Here is a 15,382-nt window from a genome sequence, read left to right as displayed (position 1 = left end):
GCATTGTATAGCTCATGGAACCAATCATACACTGTTCTACCAGAAATATGCTCTGAAATTATGAAAAGAATTCTATTACAGGAGCAAAATCATAAAACAAAGTAAGTTAAATCTCTGAAGCTAAATAAATGTGGCTTCAAATATGAACAGCATTAAGTAGGTGGCTTCAGGCAAGTCACTTTAGTTATTTGTGGCAAAAAAAACTACTTTTTATATTTAATTCAGAAAAGTCAATTGAATTTTATATAGCACTTAATTTACAGAATGAGTGTAATATTTTGATAGGATGTACAGTCAGAGCTAACATGGGTCAGGAAGATAATCACAGAGAGTGGGAAAATCTTGTATTTGGGAAAAGAAAATACAAAGTCCTCTCGTATACACTTATGCAAATGCTTATCACAGTCCAAGAGAGCAAATAAAGGGATCTCTAAGGCACTGCAATTGGAAATTGATTTTACGGTATACTATTTTATAGTGTATTTTGAAATAATTATGAATTTTTATGTAAGAAGTAATATCTTACTATTTTTTCTCCTGCTAATACTTTTATGAAAAACATCAACTCCTAACAAATATATTCTTAGGTCCTGTGTTGCATAGAAATAATCCCAATTATTTCTCCACAAACATTCTTCCTGGCCATAATTCTTCTAGTCTTACTGAGTATAAACTTCTCCCTCCCTCAGTATAAAATTCTTTAGCATCCAGTAATATAATTATTATTATTCCTGCAACTGTCACCTAAAAATTAAGAGATGAACTAATAAAAATGATCTGTAGGGCTGGGGATTTAGCTCAGCGGCACAGCACTTGCCTGGTAAGAGCAAGGTCTTGTGTTTGATTCCCGGTACCAGAAAAAAAACAAGAAAAAAAAGAATGGGTGAAAAATGATCTGTAGGTAGACTTCTGTGGTAGTAAAAGATTAGAGTCAAATTCCATTTTTACCTCTTTCCATTCCTTGAGCTCCATCAAAAGGTTGGTAAGAAATATTTTAGAGCCCTAAACCAACAAGAAATGAAAATAAAAATATGACAGCTGAATGTGTAGCTGGCTCTCAAAGAAGCAAAACCTATCATCAAAGTTTTAGAACACAGCCATCTGAAGAATAAATAGCAATGAGTAAAATTAATTTAAAAAGTGTTAAAAAATAAGAATTCTTAAAATCAGGCCATTCGGAAGGCAGGGATGGAGCTGAGGCTAGAAAGATGAGTAACTGAAATGTTACATAAGGACCACAGATTCTTTCCCCTACTTTATGCAAGACCCATTCCCTTGAACCATGCAGCCAAGCAACTACTTCATACTCATCCCATCAGAAGACTGAGGGGTTGGCTTGAGAGATGCTGAACAACAGACTGTGGACTATGGGATATAGGATACAACCAAGGAAAGGGCTACCTGTTAAAAACAGGGCATTATAAAAAAATCGATAAAGATACATGTATTGGTAATGAGATCTCTTATACTGTTGGACCAAAGAAAGGGTTACCTGTCAAAAACAGGATATTATTAAAAAATCTATAAAGATACACGTATTGGTCATGAGATCTCTTATACTGTTGGAACTTTCCCTTCAGTGGCAGGCTTATAACCTGCAGGGAAAAAAATCTTTCTCTGTGCAAACTTAACAGACCGAGAAAGGGGAGCCAAAGAAACTGAAAACTGATTATCTCCCAATAAAAAACGAGGTATGTCCAATTACCTGCAAGACACCAGGCATTTTACATGCTGCACACTCAAATAAAGGTTCGATTATTGAGTAATTTGTTCTACAATATGAAAGATCAACAAATTTAGAAGGAAGTCAGTAATATAAAAGGCAGAGATAAAAAAACAAAAGAGAGAAAAGGAACTTGTAGTAAACAAGGCTCTTTGCTAAAGGAAAGGAAATTTCAAATAATAAAAATGTATGTGTATTCAGACAATAGAAGATACTGCAACAAAAACTGAATATTCGTTTAAATTTTTCAAAGAATATGAAACAGCTCTTAGAATTAAAAACACTATGTTAATTCTCCTTAAATTAATAAAAAGATTTGAAAGTAAACTTAAGGAAACGTCCCATAGATCAAAAAAATACAAGGAAACTGAAAATGGAAGAGAAATGACAATAAAATGAATGAGTCAGCATAAACAATTTAATATCTGGGGGCTGGGGATTTAGCTCAGCAGCAAAGCACCTGCCTAGCAAGTGCAAGGTTGTGAGTTTGATTCCTGGTACCAGAAGAAAAACAAAAACAAAAAAACAACAATTAAATATCTGGAAACTGTAAGTTTGAACCTGAGTTACTGAAACAAAATGAAAATAATCAATAAAAATTCAAGACTTTCTCCAAAAGTAAAGGAGTTCAAAATTAAAAAGGTCTACCAAATACCCAGCACAACAAATGAAAAACACACATACATACCACCTAAAGTGTTAAAATCAGCTCTGAAAAGCTTCATAGAGAAAAACAAAAGACACCAGAAATATAAAAACAAAAATATGCAAAGGCATGTAATCAGAATGTTATCAAACTTTCAACAGCAATGCCAAAAGCATTCTACTGGAAAATAATTCCCAACTTTAAAAATCTATACACAGCCAAACTATAAGTCATATTTAAGGTTAAATAAACATATATTCAGACAGTTCTGCTCTGTGAAATTTATTACTTTCTATACTAGAAGCTATAGAGGTTTGTGTGCTACCAAATGGAGACCACTTGAGTCTTCTAAACTACAGAAATATAAATAAATTTGTGTTGTTCTAAGGCACTATGCTAATATAATAAATTAATATAAGCATATGTTTGTGTTGGGTACATTAGGGAATGGGTCCAAGGAAACAAGGGCAAAGAATGAAGAGGAACAGAAAGGGAAAAAAGTGGAATGAAGACATACCCTATACAAGAACCTAATGACCTCAGTGAATATAAACATTATATGCCATAACATGAGCTAAGGTTTATATTATACAGAATGGCAATAGGATATGTAAGTTTCCTATTGACCCTTCCATCCCTCCTTTATCATTTTCTTTGTTTGTACTTCACTCAAATAAGACATACCAGAGAGTACTTAAGCTTGTGTGTCTAGTTTTATTTCATTCAACATTATATATTCCAGATGCATCCATATTCCTACAAATATCTCAAATCTGTCATTTTTGTATCTGAGTAGTGTTCTGTTATATACAGGTATCACATTCTTTTATACAGGTTGCTTCCAGGATTTAGCTACTATGAATTGTGTTGCTATATTGGTATGCATGTATCATTATAGTATGATGTATCAGAGTAATTCTTAAAAATGGAAGGAGGAGGCAAAAAAGAGTCAGAGAAAGAGAAATAATGACAGAAACACCTCAAGAAATGGCTGTGTTGGAAAATGGTTGCAACTTGAGACCAAAACATTAGGCGAAATAAATCAGACAAACAGGCTTAAATATTGCATGGAAACTCCAAGTAAAAACACAGAGTGGAATAACAGAAAGGTAATAGAACACAGTACAATAAATCTTTTGCAGAAGGGAAGGGGACCAAGAGATGGAAGGAGAAAGGAGGGTAACAAGGAGAGAGGAAGGGGATGTAAAAAGAATGAAGATGTGCTCCGTACACACAGCAATTCTCACGAGGAGTATAATCATTATGTACTGCAAACATGTACCATCAAAAAGTTGAAATTTTTTAAAAGGGAAATGCAGTGTTGCTGGCTTTACAGATAGGGAGATGGTGCCTTAGGTCAAAAAATACAAAAGGCTTCTAAAAGCTCAACAAGGAAAACAGATTCTTCTAGAGCCTCCAAGAAAGTCTGCAAAGGACTTTTTTTTTTTTTTTTTTTATTGATATCAGGAATTGAACTCAAGACCCTGTGCTTGCCAGGCAGGCGCTTGTGTCACTGAGCTATGTATGCCCAGCAACGATTTGATTTTAGTCTGAGATCATTTAAGCCTTCTAAACTACAGAAGTATAAATAAATTTGTGTTGCTTTGAGGCACTATGCTTACGTTAATTTATTACACAGAATGGCAGTAGGAAAAATATATCCTCAAACCCAACAATAAAGGTACACATAGGTTTAAGGTAACAAAAATGGAAAATTTCTGAATTCTAATAGAGCATAATTGCTTAGAAATTTCAAGGTACACATCTGAGAATGAACTGAAAAGTGCCTCTAAAAAGCAGTGATAGTGACAGGGGGGCCAGAGGATTGGCCATTTTCTAACAAGCTCTGTAAAACTATACTCTTAAAAAAATAAAACAAAAGCTTATCTAGAATACTGAAGCAGCCAAGAACCACCCTTCATAGAGAAAAATGATAAAATCACAGCAGAGTATAATATACTACAGGTTTCTAAAAGAGAAAATCCTTCCAAAATACGCACTAAAAGAATATTCATTTTAACAGAAATATTAAACAACATTTTACAAAATAACAATAGCAAAGAGTTTCTAAACAAGTAGGGAGTTTTTTTGGTACAGGGAATTGAACTCAGGACCTTTCTTTTGCCAAGGAGGCACTGCACTTCTGAGCTATATCCCTGGTCAACAGTAGGTTTTATAATAAAAAGTAAACATTTTTTCAGGAAAAGAAGAAACAAAGGAAGTAAAATGAGAGGAAAATTTATCATCTGAGGATAAAGTAGAAACTTAAATTTTGTCTGGGTAGGTAAGGAAAAAATAAGTATACCAAGAAAGCTAATTAGGGTTAGAGTCAATTGAGAATGAAGATTGTAAATGGCTTCCAAAAACCCAATCTGGCAGATATAGCAACATCCTATGATTAAGCCAAAATATCTGGGCAAAACCCATTATTTTCAGTAGAATATAAAATATAATCAATTAAATAGCATTAAATAAAAAGTTATCTCAAAAGTGCAACTCAGTGATAACTAAATGACAAAAGTTTTAAATATTCACAAGGTAGAAAACACTAAGTCTTCTAAACTAAAAATTTACTTTTCATTGTTTCATGCCCATTTGCACATAGCAGTCCTTGCCAATAGAGCAAAAAGAGCAACATTTACTGACCAACATTAATCTATAGTTAAGCTTCTCTGCTTCATAATATTTTTGTTTAACATCAACAATGGCAAACATCTGACATGATTCAGTGTTATAGTAACAGAATGATAAAAAGATATATTTCACATCAAAGTCACACATTCTTGCCAACTAGTTTATGAAATAATTCTTCATATAAAGATGAACATAAATTAGCTTCTAACTCTAAAATTACATGAATTATGGTCTCCTAAATATCTTTGTCACACTAACAACACATTCTTAGAAAATTTATTCACATTATTAATGAGAATTAACCTCACTTGTAAATGCTGGTGAAGATATGGAGCAATAGGAACTCTCATTTACTGCTTGTAGAAAGACAAAAATGGTACAACCATGGTGGAAGTAAGGTTAGCTATTTCTTAGAAAACTAAGCAAATTCTTATCAAATAATCAAGCATTTAGGCTATTTGGCATTTAGTCAAAGAAACTGAAACTTATACCACAAAAAACCCTATATTCAAATATTAATAGCAGCTTTATTCATAATTGTTAAATCTCATATGCAACCAAGATGTTCCCCATTTACATGAACAGATAAATTGTGATACATGCAGACAATGGAATATTACAGCTAAACAGAAATGAGCTAGCAGGAAAAGGAATAGAGGAACCTTAAATTTGTATTACTGAATGAAAAAACCCTATTTGAAAAGGCTACTACTATGTGATCCTTACGACATTATATTCAAGAAAAAATAAACTCTGAAGAAAGTACCGAGATCAGATTGCCAAGGGTAGGTGAATGAGAGAAAAAATAGATATGCAGAACACAGAGGATTTTTAGGACTATGAAAACACTGTGTATGCACCACAAGAGATACACACAAACGCATCCAAAGTCCATGAATGCAAAACATGCAGAATGAACCCTAACATAAACTATGCATTTAAATGATTATGATGTGTCAACACAGGCTCAGCAATGTAACATTAAAATTCTGATGGAAGCTATTGATAATCAAGGAACCTTACACATGTATGGGACAGGAGGTAAAAGAAATCTATGTATCTCCTCCATTTTACTGTAAACTTAAAATTGCCCTATAAAAAAAGGTATTTTAAAAATTCAAAAAAAAACCTGTTTCTCTTCAAGATTATTTACTGAATTTTGTTCTACCACGGTATGCAATAAGGAACTAAAAAACAGAAAAATAGATGTTTTTATTTGGAAGAGGGTAGGATTTGGTTAGAATACTGAAAAATTCATGCCTTCTAGATGCAGACCAACAAGAAGTTTCAAGAGCCTACTGTGGCTGAAAAGGGAATGATCACCAAATTGTACATGCTTTAAACACAAGAATTCCAAACAGCACCATACCACAAATATATGTCCAAAGACAAATATTTTCTTTATGCTTAACACCTTCATTTACAAGTGTGGGAAACAAAAGGTGACATATTAGAAGAGTAAGTTAATAATAAATTCTTTTCCCTCCAGTTTTATGTAAAAGTTTATACTTTTCTTTAGCACCCTTAGTTCACTGTATCCACAGAGGTTTAGGTTTATTTTCCCATCTTGTTATTTACATTTTGCATCAATTTTGAAAGGAAAAGTACCTAAATAATGCTTTTATCCTACTTTCTTCTTTTGTGAATCTAGAAAATATACAATCCTCTCATCCTACGATCCAGATTTTTTACTTGTATTTCTCATTTTTATCTGTATTTTTCTGCACTGAGTTCTGTAGAATTTCCATGCAACCACCTTCAAGTTCACAAACCATCTTTGAATATATTTAATTTGCCATTTCATATATTCAATAACTTCTGCCAAAAAGTAATCTCCCTTCCTAAAATTTCTGTAGTCTTACTGACGTATGTGCCCTATATTTTCAACACTTTTACTTCTTTAATCATCTTAAACATGATCATTTCATACTGAGTTTCTGATCATTATATTATCTGACATTTCAGAAGTTTAACTCTGTCATTGGAGGTTCTTACTTATTCTTACTACAGACAGATTATTTAGGTGTTTTGTAATTTTGGATTGTCAGTTCACATGTTTGCAAGGCTTTCTTTTTCAAATACATTACCAAAGTTGAGGGCATATGCCACTGAAAATATTTGTATTTACTACTGGGTACCAAGAAACAGAACCAGGCCACCCAGGATTGTATTGTAACTTATTGGCTTGGTGGTTCCTAGATCATGCAGGAAATTAAAACCTGAGTGAAGACAGGACTGTGGTTACAAATTCTCTGGGAAGGCACCCTCCCCCTTCCCAATCAAGGCCAACATAAAGAACTTTCTTTATTAATTTAGGAGTGGAAAAGATTTTTTAAACATACTACCTTTGAAGTTATAAGCTTGTGGAAGTGGAATATCACTTCCAATTCCTCCTTCTCATCCCCATCTCCTTTTGGTGATTAAAAGACAAGCCCATTGGTCCCTGAGCTTGCCACAGCCCATCAGGAAACCAGGCATCAGTGCTGGTTTGTTTCCGCTTGGGTTTTCAGTTTCCTTCTTTTTCTTTTTAAAAGAACTCATGCTATGTTTGTTAGGTAAAGTTAGCTTTTAAATGAATTTTCCCCTCCGTAACACTTTAACCCTAAAAGAGGAAGAAGCAGCAAGTATCTCTAGAGGTTAAACACTGTATATGAGCAAAGATATTAAAGATAGAATAACACCTCAAATTTATCTACACTGCTTTACTTTTCTCAACTGGAGAACAGTAATAACTCACTAGTTACCCTATGAATAATAATGAGGAATGGCTGAAATGAGAAATGGACAGTGGATAACAGTACATCTGGCATGTAACTACTCAATAACTGTTAGCTACTACATGGTAATTATTATTATTATTACAAACAATCCAGCTTCAGCTCTTATACATTAAGAATTAATAATAGGGGTTGGACATATAGCTCAGAGGTAAGGTACATGCTTAGCATCACACATAAAAAAAGTAGTAAGGAAGTTGTTACAAATATCACTACACTGTTATTCTAGTATAAACATAACCAGCTGTATAATCTTGGATTGAAAAGCTTCATGGCTCTCTTTCTTTACCTAAGAAAAGTAAGGAATTAAATCTCATGGTAACTAGAATTGTTTTAACTCTAAAAGCCAATGATTATTAGCTGCAGAAGATGAAATAAATTACTATTAGGGGACAGTACATGGAAAAACAGTGCCTTTTCACGGAGAAATATTGTCATATATATTCACTTTGTTGGCTAAGAAAACTTGCAAACAACTAAATAGTTATGGTTTTGAATATATAGCAGAAAAATATGAAATAGGTAAAGTCAGTAATAAAAGATAAAATTATAAAGAAAAACTACATATATTTGCAAAATAATATTGCTAATCCTAATCTTGCTTGGTCTTTCAGCCGTTCTTCTAGTCTCTTTCTCTTCTTATAGTGCTCAAATTTTCCCTCTTATTCCTTTTAAATTTCCTCCCCTGAGGATAAAATCACTGTATTTAGAGGATATTTATCATATACATTTTTCTGATTTTAGATTTATATACCTACAAATCTTGTTCATATGTTGAATGTGGTAAATTGTTACCACAAATTGTCATTTTCTAGGCTTTGCTTGATGCTACAGTTATTACTGATTGTACTCCTTTAGCCAAGTTAACATAGATATTCTAAAGGTTCTTTCTTCCTTGTAAGCCAAGACTGAGACTGTCAGAGGGTCATAAACAATACCATAGGCCACTACTAAAGAACAAGGGAGTAGGCCAATTAGGTAGTAACTTTTGATCCCCAAGAAATTGAAGAGGTAGAATCTTGCAACAGACTCAAAAGTAAAAGGCATCTACATCTAGAAAACATTTCTGCAGTTTTCTCAGTAGGTAGGTTGTGCTTGAAACTATTGTTATTGTTAACCATACTACATTAGTCAGGATGTTATATCTATTATAATCATTTTATCCCATATATGACAACACTGTCACTGCCTGAGATCATAAGTATCACCATATTTTAGTATCATAGGACTAGCATCTGAGTCAAATACATAGCAACCTCTCATACTTAATGAACTGGGAAAATAGGCTCTTGGGATAGAGACAAAGATCATGAACTACCTACACCTAGAAGATATCCCCAAGGAATAGACATTTCCTAGGGAAGTCTCCATAATAGTAATAAAGCTATCTACCATAACAAATCTACAAGCATCAACATAGAAAACAAAATAAAGCTGGGCATGGTAGTGCACGCCTGTAATCCCAGTGCTCGGGAGGCTAAGGCAGAACTATCCAGGAGGATCACTGTGAGTTCAAGGCTAATCTGGGCTACTAAGTGAGATCAAGACCAGCCTGAAATGCATAGTGAGACCCTGTCTCAAAAAACAAAAATAAAAGAAATAAAAGAAAAGAAAAAGAAAAATAGAAAATGGTAAGATACAGAAGCAAAATGAAACCTTAGACCTCAGGACTACCCAGGACAAGTCCACAGCACACTGAGAAATAGAAAATTGGAAGCCACCCACAGGAACTTTCTGAAATGAGAGCAGTAAAAGTGAAAAAACAAATGGATAAAGCTATAGAAAAAATGAATTCTCAGGTAAAAAAAGAAATGACAAACAAAATGAAAGGCATAAGAGCAGACACAGATTTTTTTTTTAAAAAAAAGAGAGAAGCTTAGGAAAATGATGGAAACCATGATTATCCAGCATGTGAAAAAAACAGGAATCCATTGAACAGATCCAAACAGAAATCTAGGAGATTGAAAACTCCAGTGAAAGTATATATATATGCAAGAGACTGAACCCAGGCAAGGGCAGAATATCAGATGTAGAAGACAAGATTATGGTTAGCAACCACAAAAAGAAAGATACCATAAAGACAGCAAGGAACCATGAAAAATGAATCCAACATATGCAAGATGAAGCAAAGAAGAACTTAAGTTTGACTGGAGTCAGTGAGAAAGCTGGAGATAGCACAAATGTCATAAAAAAAAAACTCTTCATAGAAATAATTGCAGAAAATTTCCCAAACATGGATAAAGAATTTGATATACAAATGAGTGAAGCATATGCAACTCCAAATAACCATGACCAAAATAAACCTACACCAAGATATATAATAATCAAGATTCCAGAAATTCAGCATGAGAACAGAATATTAAAAGCTGTTAGAAAAACGAAACAAATCACCGGTAAAGGAAAGCCCCTCAGAATAACAGCAGACTTTTCCATACAAACCCTCAAATCAAGAGGAGCTTAGAGTGAGGCATTTCAAAACCTAAAAGAAAACAGCCTCCACCTCCAACTCAGATTGATGTAACTCAAAAAATTATTCTTGAAAATCAATGAAGAAATAAGACACTTCCATATGAATTGCCAAAACTGAATCAAGAACACATCAAAATTCTAAATAACACAGTATTAGTCAAAGAAATTAAAAATGTAACTAAAAACTTCCCAACAAAGAAAAACCCAGCTCCTGATGGATTCACTGTTCAATTCTGCAAATAATTTACAGATGATCTAATGCCACTAATCCTGATACTCAGTAGTGTAGCTGGATACAAAACAAACACTGGAAACTCAATAGCATTCATGTACACAAACAACAATCTCAATGACAGAAATTAGGGAAACAACACCCTTCACAACAGCATACTAAAAAAATGAAATACTTAGGAATTGAGCTAACAATGGAAGTGAAAGATCTATTCACTAAAAATTACAGTACTCTGAAAAGGAGATCAAAGAAGATAATCAGACAATGGAAAGATATCCCAATTAACTATGATGAGAAAAAAAAACTAAACTTCCATGACAAACAAAACCTGAAGAAATTTATCACACCAAACAAGTACTTCAAAATGTTCTGAAGGATATGTGAAAGGAGAAAAGGAAACCTGAAATTCCATAAACCTCAATACAGTGAATCTACAAAACAAGGCTAGCAATTAAACAAAGCAGAAACAAAGGGAACCAATAAAAGGAAATAATATGACAAGAATAAGTCAATACATATCAGTTATAACCATCAATAGAAATGGTCTCAATTTACCAATCAAAAGAAACAGATTGGCAGAATGGTGAAGAAACAAGATCAAACACTATGCAGCATACAAGAAAAACACTGGACTTGAAAAGAAATTCAAAGAACGAAAGTCAAAGGATGGAAAACAATATTCATGCAACAAGAACACAGAAAAAAAAATAAGCAGGGGTACCTATTCTATTTACTGACAACACTGATTTCAAGCCAAGACTGATCAAGAAAGACAAAGAAGGTCACTACACACTAGTTAAGAGGACAATCCAAGAGAAAGAGGTAATGATCATAAATATATATGTACCAAATATCTGTGCACCCATACAAATGAAAAGGGACATGAAAAATCAAACAATCAATAAAACAATTGTAAAAGGGAATCTCAATAACACACTGTCACAAAGAGACAAATCGAATAGATAAAAATCAACATAGAAATACCAGAACTAAACCAAATCACTTGAAAAACTAACTTAGTAGATGTCCACAGAGTGTTCCACCCCACAACAGAAAATGTATTCTCTTTTGTTGCACATGGGCTGTTCTCCAAAATAGAGTACATATTACCTCATAGAACATGCCTCGGTAAATGAAATTATCCCATGTATATTATCAGACTGTAGTGCAAGGAAGCTGGAAATTAACGGTAAAAGAAACTGTAAAAACTGTATAAACACAAGAAAAAACACCCAGCCAAACAACCAGTGGGTTACACATGAATGAAAAAAGAAGTTGGACAGTTTCTACAATTAAATGATAATGACAATACAACATACCAAAACTTGCATGATACAATGAAAGCAGTCCTACAGGTAAATTTATAACAATGAACTCCCACGTCAGAAAAATAAAGCAAGACCAAATAAAACAACCTACTGCTGAACCTCAATATTCTAGAGGAAGGAGCAAGTCATACAAAGCTCTTATGAGGGAAGAAATCATAAAGATCAGAGCAGCAATTAATGCTACTGAGATTAAACAAAACAATACAAAGAGTCAATGAATTCAAGAGTTGGTGCTTTGAAAGATTAAATAAAAATGACAAATCCATAGCCAATCTTACAAAAAAAAAAGGAAAGAAACGACTCACATCCATGCAATTAGGAATGAAAAGGGTGAAATGACAGCATATCCTGTAGAAATCCATAAGATCATCAATACCTACTTCGAGAACTTGTATTCTATTAAAATGGAAAATACAGATACACATGAATTACCAGAGCTCAATCAAGAAGATATAAAAATTCTAAACAGCCCGGTAGCCATCAATGAAATTGAGGCTGTAATTAAAATCCAACCAACAACAACAAAAACCCCAAATCCTGATGGATTCACCATGGAAGTCCACAAGATGTTAAGATCTAATGTCACAACTTCTCAAAATCTTTAATGAAACTGAAAGAGAAACAATACTCCCAAAGTCATTCCTGAAAGCAAGCAAAATCAGAGAAGGGTCCCAACAAGAAAGAGAACTGCAGGGCAATGTCCTAGTGAACATAGATGCAAAAATCCTCAGTAAGATACTGGCATACATGATGCAGTAAATTATCACAAAGATTATACACCATGACCAATTAAGACTCATCCCAGGGATGCAAGAAAAGTTAAACATACACAAGTCAATAAATATAATACATGATATTAACAGAGTAAAGGACAAAAACTACCTCAATAGATCCAGAACTAGCACTTCATGAAATCCAGGACCCATTCATGATAACAAAAAACCTACAGAAAATTGGAATAGATGATCTCAATCGGCATCTGATAAAAGCCATCTCTGACAAACCAAGAGTCAACATCAAAATAAAACAAAAACTAAATGTTTTCATTTTAACATTAGAAACAAGACAAGAATGTCCACTATCACCATTGTTTTTCAATATTGTTCTGGAAACATTAGCCAGAGCAATTAGACAAGAAAAATAAATAAAAGAAATAAGGATAGAAAAGGAAGAAATTAAATTATCATTACTTCCAGATGACACAATACGCTACATAGAAGGACCCAAAAATTCCTCCAAAGGACTTCTAGATTTATAAGTAAATTCAGTAGTGTAGCTGGATACAATGTTAACATTCATAAATCAACAGATTCCTATACACAAATAACAAAATTACTGAGAGAAATTAGCAAAACCACATCTTTCACAATATCATTCCAAAAAAAGGAGAAAATACTTACGAATCAATCTAAAGCAGAAAGTAAAAGATCTTAACAATGAAACCTATGGTACACTGAAAAAGGAGATGAAAGAGGATATCAGAAAATGGAAAGCTATCCAGTTTTTGAATAGGAAAAAACCAATATAGTGAAAATGGCCATTCTTCAAAAATTGTTATACAGAGTTAATACAATCTGAACAAAATACCAAAAGAAGACCTCATAAAATTAGAAAAAACAATCCTAAAATTCATTTAGAACCTATATAGACCAGAATAGCAAAACCAATTGTGGGAAACAAAGGTAAAGTGAGAAGCATCACAATCCCTGACTTGAAATTAAACAAAGCTACAATGATAAAAACAGCAGGGTACTGGCACAAAAGCAGATCCAAGGATTAGTGGAACAGATTAGAAGATGCACAAACAACTCCAAACACAGCCATCTTATATTTGACAAAGGGGACAAAAAATTTCACTAAAAGAAAGATAACCTCCATTATAAACTGTGCAGGAAAAACTGCTTTTCACATGCGAAGGACCAAAATTACACACATATCTCTCAACATGTACTAAACTAAAATCAAAACTGATCAACAATCTCAATATTAAAACAGAAACACTAAATCTGCTCAAATAGAGAATAAGTAGAACTCCGAAAATTTAAGTTTAGGCAAAGACTTTATGAGCAAAACTCTCATGGGACAAGAAATATTACAAAGAATCAACAACTGGGATCTGATCTACTTAAAAAGATTTTGCATAGCATGAGGAATCACCAACAGAGTAGAGCTGCAAAACCTTTTTGGCAGGTATTCTATAGACAAAGGAGTAATATCTAGAATATATAAAGAACTCAAAGAACTCAGATTCCCACCAATTTAAAAACCCAATACAAAAATAGGCCTGTGAAATAAATAGATACTTCTGAGATGAAGAAGTACAAATGGTGAATAAATATATCAAAAAATGTTCAACATCACTGGTCGTTCAAGAAATGCAAATTAAAACAACACTGAAATCTTATTTCACCCAAGAAAGAATGGCTATTATCAAAAACTCAATCAATAACAAATGCTGGTGGGGCTGGAGGAGAAAAGAAATACCTCTCCATTGTTGATAGGAGTATAGAATGCTGCAACCACTGTGGAAATCAGTATGCAAATTCCCCAAAAAACTACAACTAGAGGTTCCATCTGACCCAGCTATTCCCCTTTTTGGTATCCTACCCAAAGAATTAAAAGTATAATATAGTGATACATACACAACCATGTTTATAGTTACACAGTTTGTAGTAGCTAAATTGTGAAAAGATCCAAACATCCATCAATGAATGGATAAAGATGATGTGGATTTTCACACAACAGGGTACAACACTGCGATAAACATGATAAATTGGAGACATTTCTAGGTTTATGAATGCACCTTGATACTACATTTCTTTTATTTTAAAAATAAAAGGAAAACATTAACAGACAGACAACCTTTTACAAAACTGCAAAAGAACAGTCAACACAATACAGAATTACAAAGTGGCAGAAAATTAACAATGCTTCTTATATTACATATGATATCTTCAAAGTGGTTTCTCATGAAAACAGAGAGGCATGCAATATTGAACAATCAAGGACTCATTGACACTTTCTTTCAGCAAACAAATAGAAGACAGTAGAACAACTACGTTAGCTATCCTGTATATACATACATACAAAATTTCTCCCTCTTTCCCTTCTCTATTCCCACATCCCAGTTGCCCTTTACACGTCAACGTTTTCCTATCATTTCACAATGTCTATCATACCTCCCAGTTTAAATTAACTCTTTCACATTTTACACTAGTGAAACAATGGGGTGCTTGCACATGTAGGTCTGATTTATTTCACTTATGAGTATGGTCTCTAGTTGTGACCATTTACCTATAAAAGCCTCGAGTTTACCTTTCTTTATAATTGTGTGATATTCCATTATATAAAATTACCACAGTTTTCTCATCCAGTCCTTGGTGGATGGACATTTGGGTTGCTTCCACAATTTTGCAATTACAAATTGTGCTGCTATGAACATAGGTGCACATATATCGCTATGCTATGATGTTTTTAGATCTTATGGGAAAATACCCACAAGGTGAAAAGCTGGGTTGAATGGGACCTCTAGACCTAGTTTTCGGAGGAATCTCCAAACTGATTTCCACAGTG

At 33.5% G+C, this 15,382-nt stretch overlaps 1 protein-coding gene across 5 annotated transcripts in view; it reads right to left on the bottom strand.

The window, feature by feature from the left end:
* Vps13b (vacuolar protein sorting 13 homolog B (yeast)) overlaps window positions 1-15,382 on the bottom strand; it is a 657,708-nt gene that overhangs the window by 480,077 nt on the left and 162,249 nt on the right. The window lies entirely within an intron of this gene.

Source organism: Chinchilla lanigera, unplaced genomic scaffold (assembly GCF_000276665.1).
Source record: "Chinchilla lanigera isolate Chin_1 unplaced genomic scaffold, ChiLan1.0 scaffold00016, whole genome shotgun sequence".
Lineage (NCBI taxonomy): Eukaryota > Metazoa > Chordata > Mammalia > Rodentia > Chinchillidae > Chinchilla > Chinchilla lanigera.
Note: the sequence above shows the minus strand (reverse complement) of the source record. Positions and strands in the feature narration are given on the sequence as shown.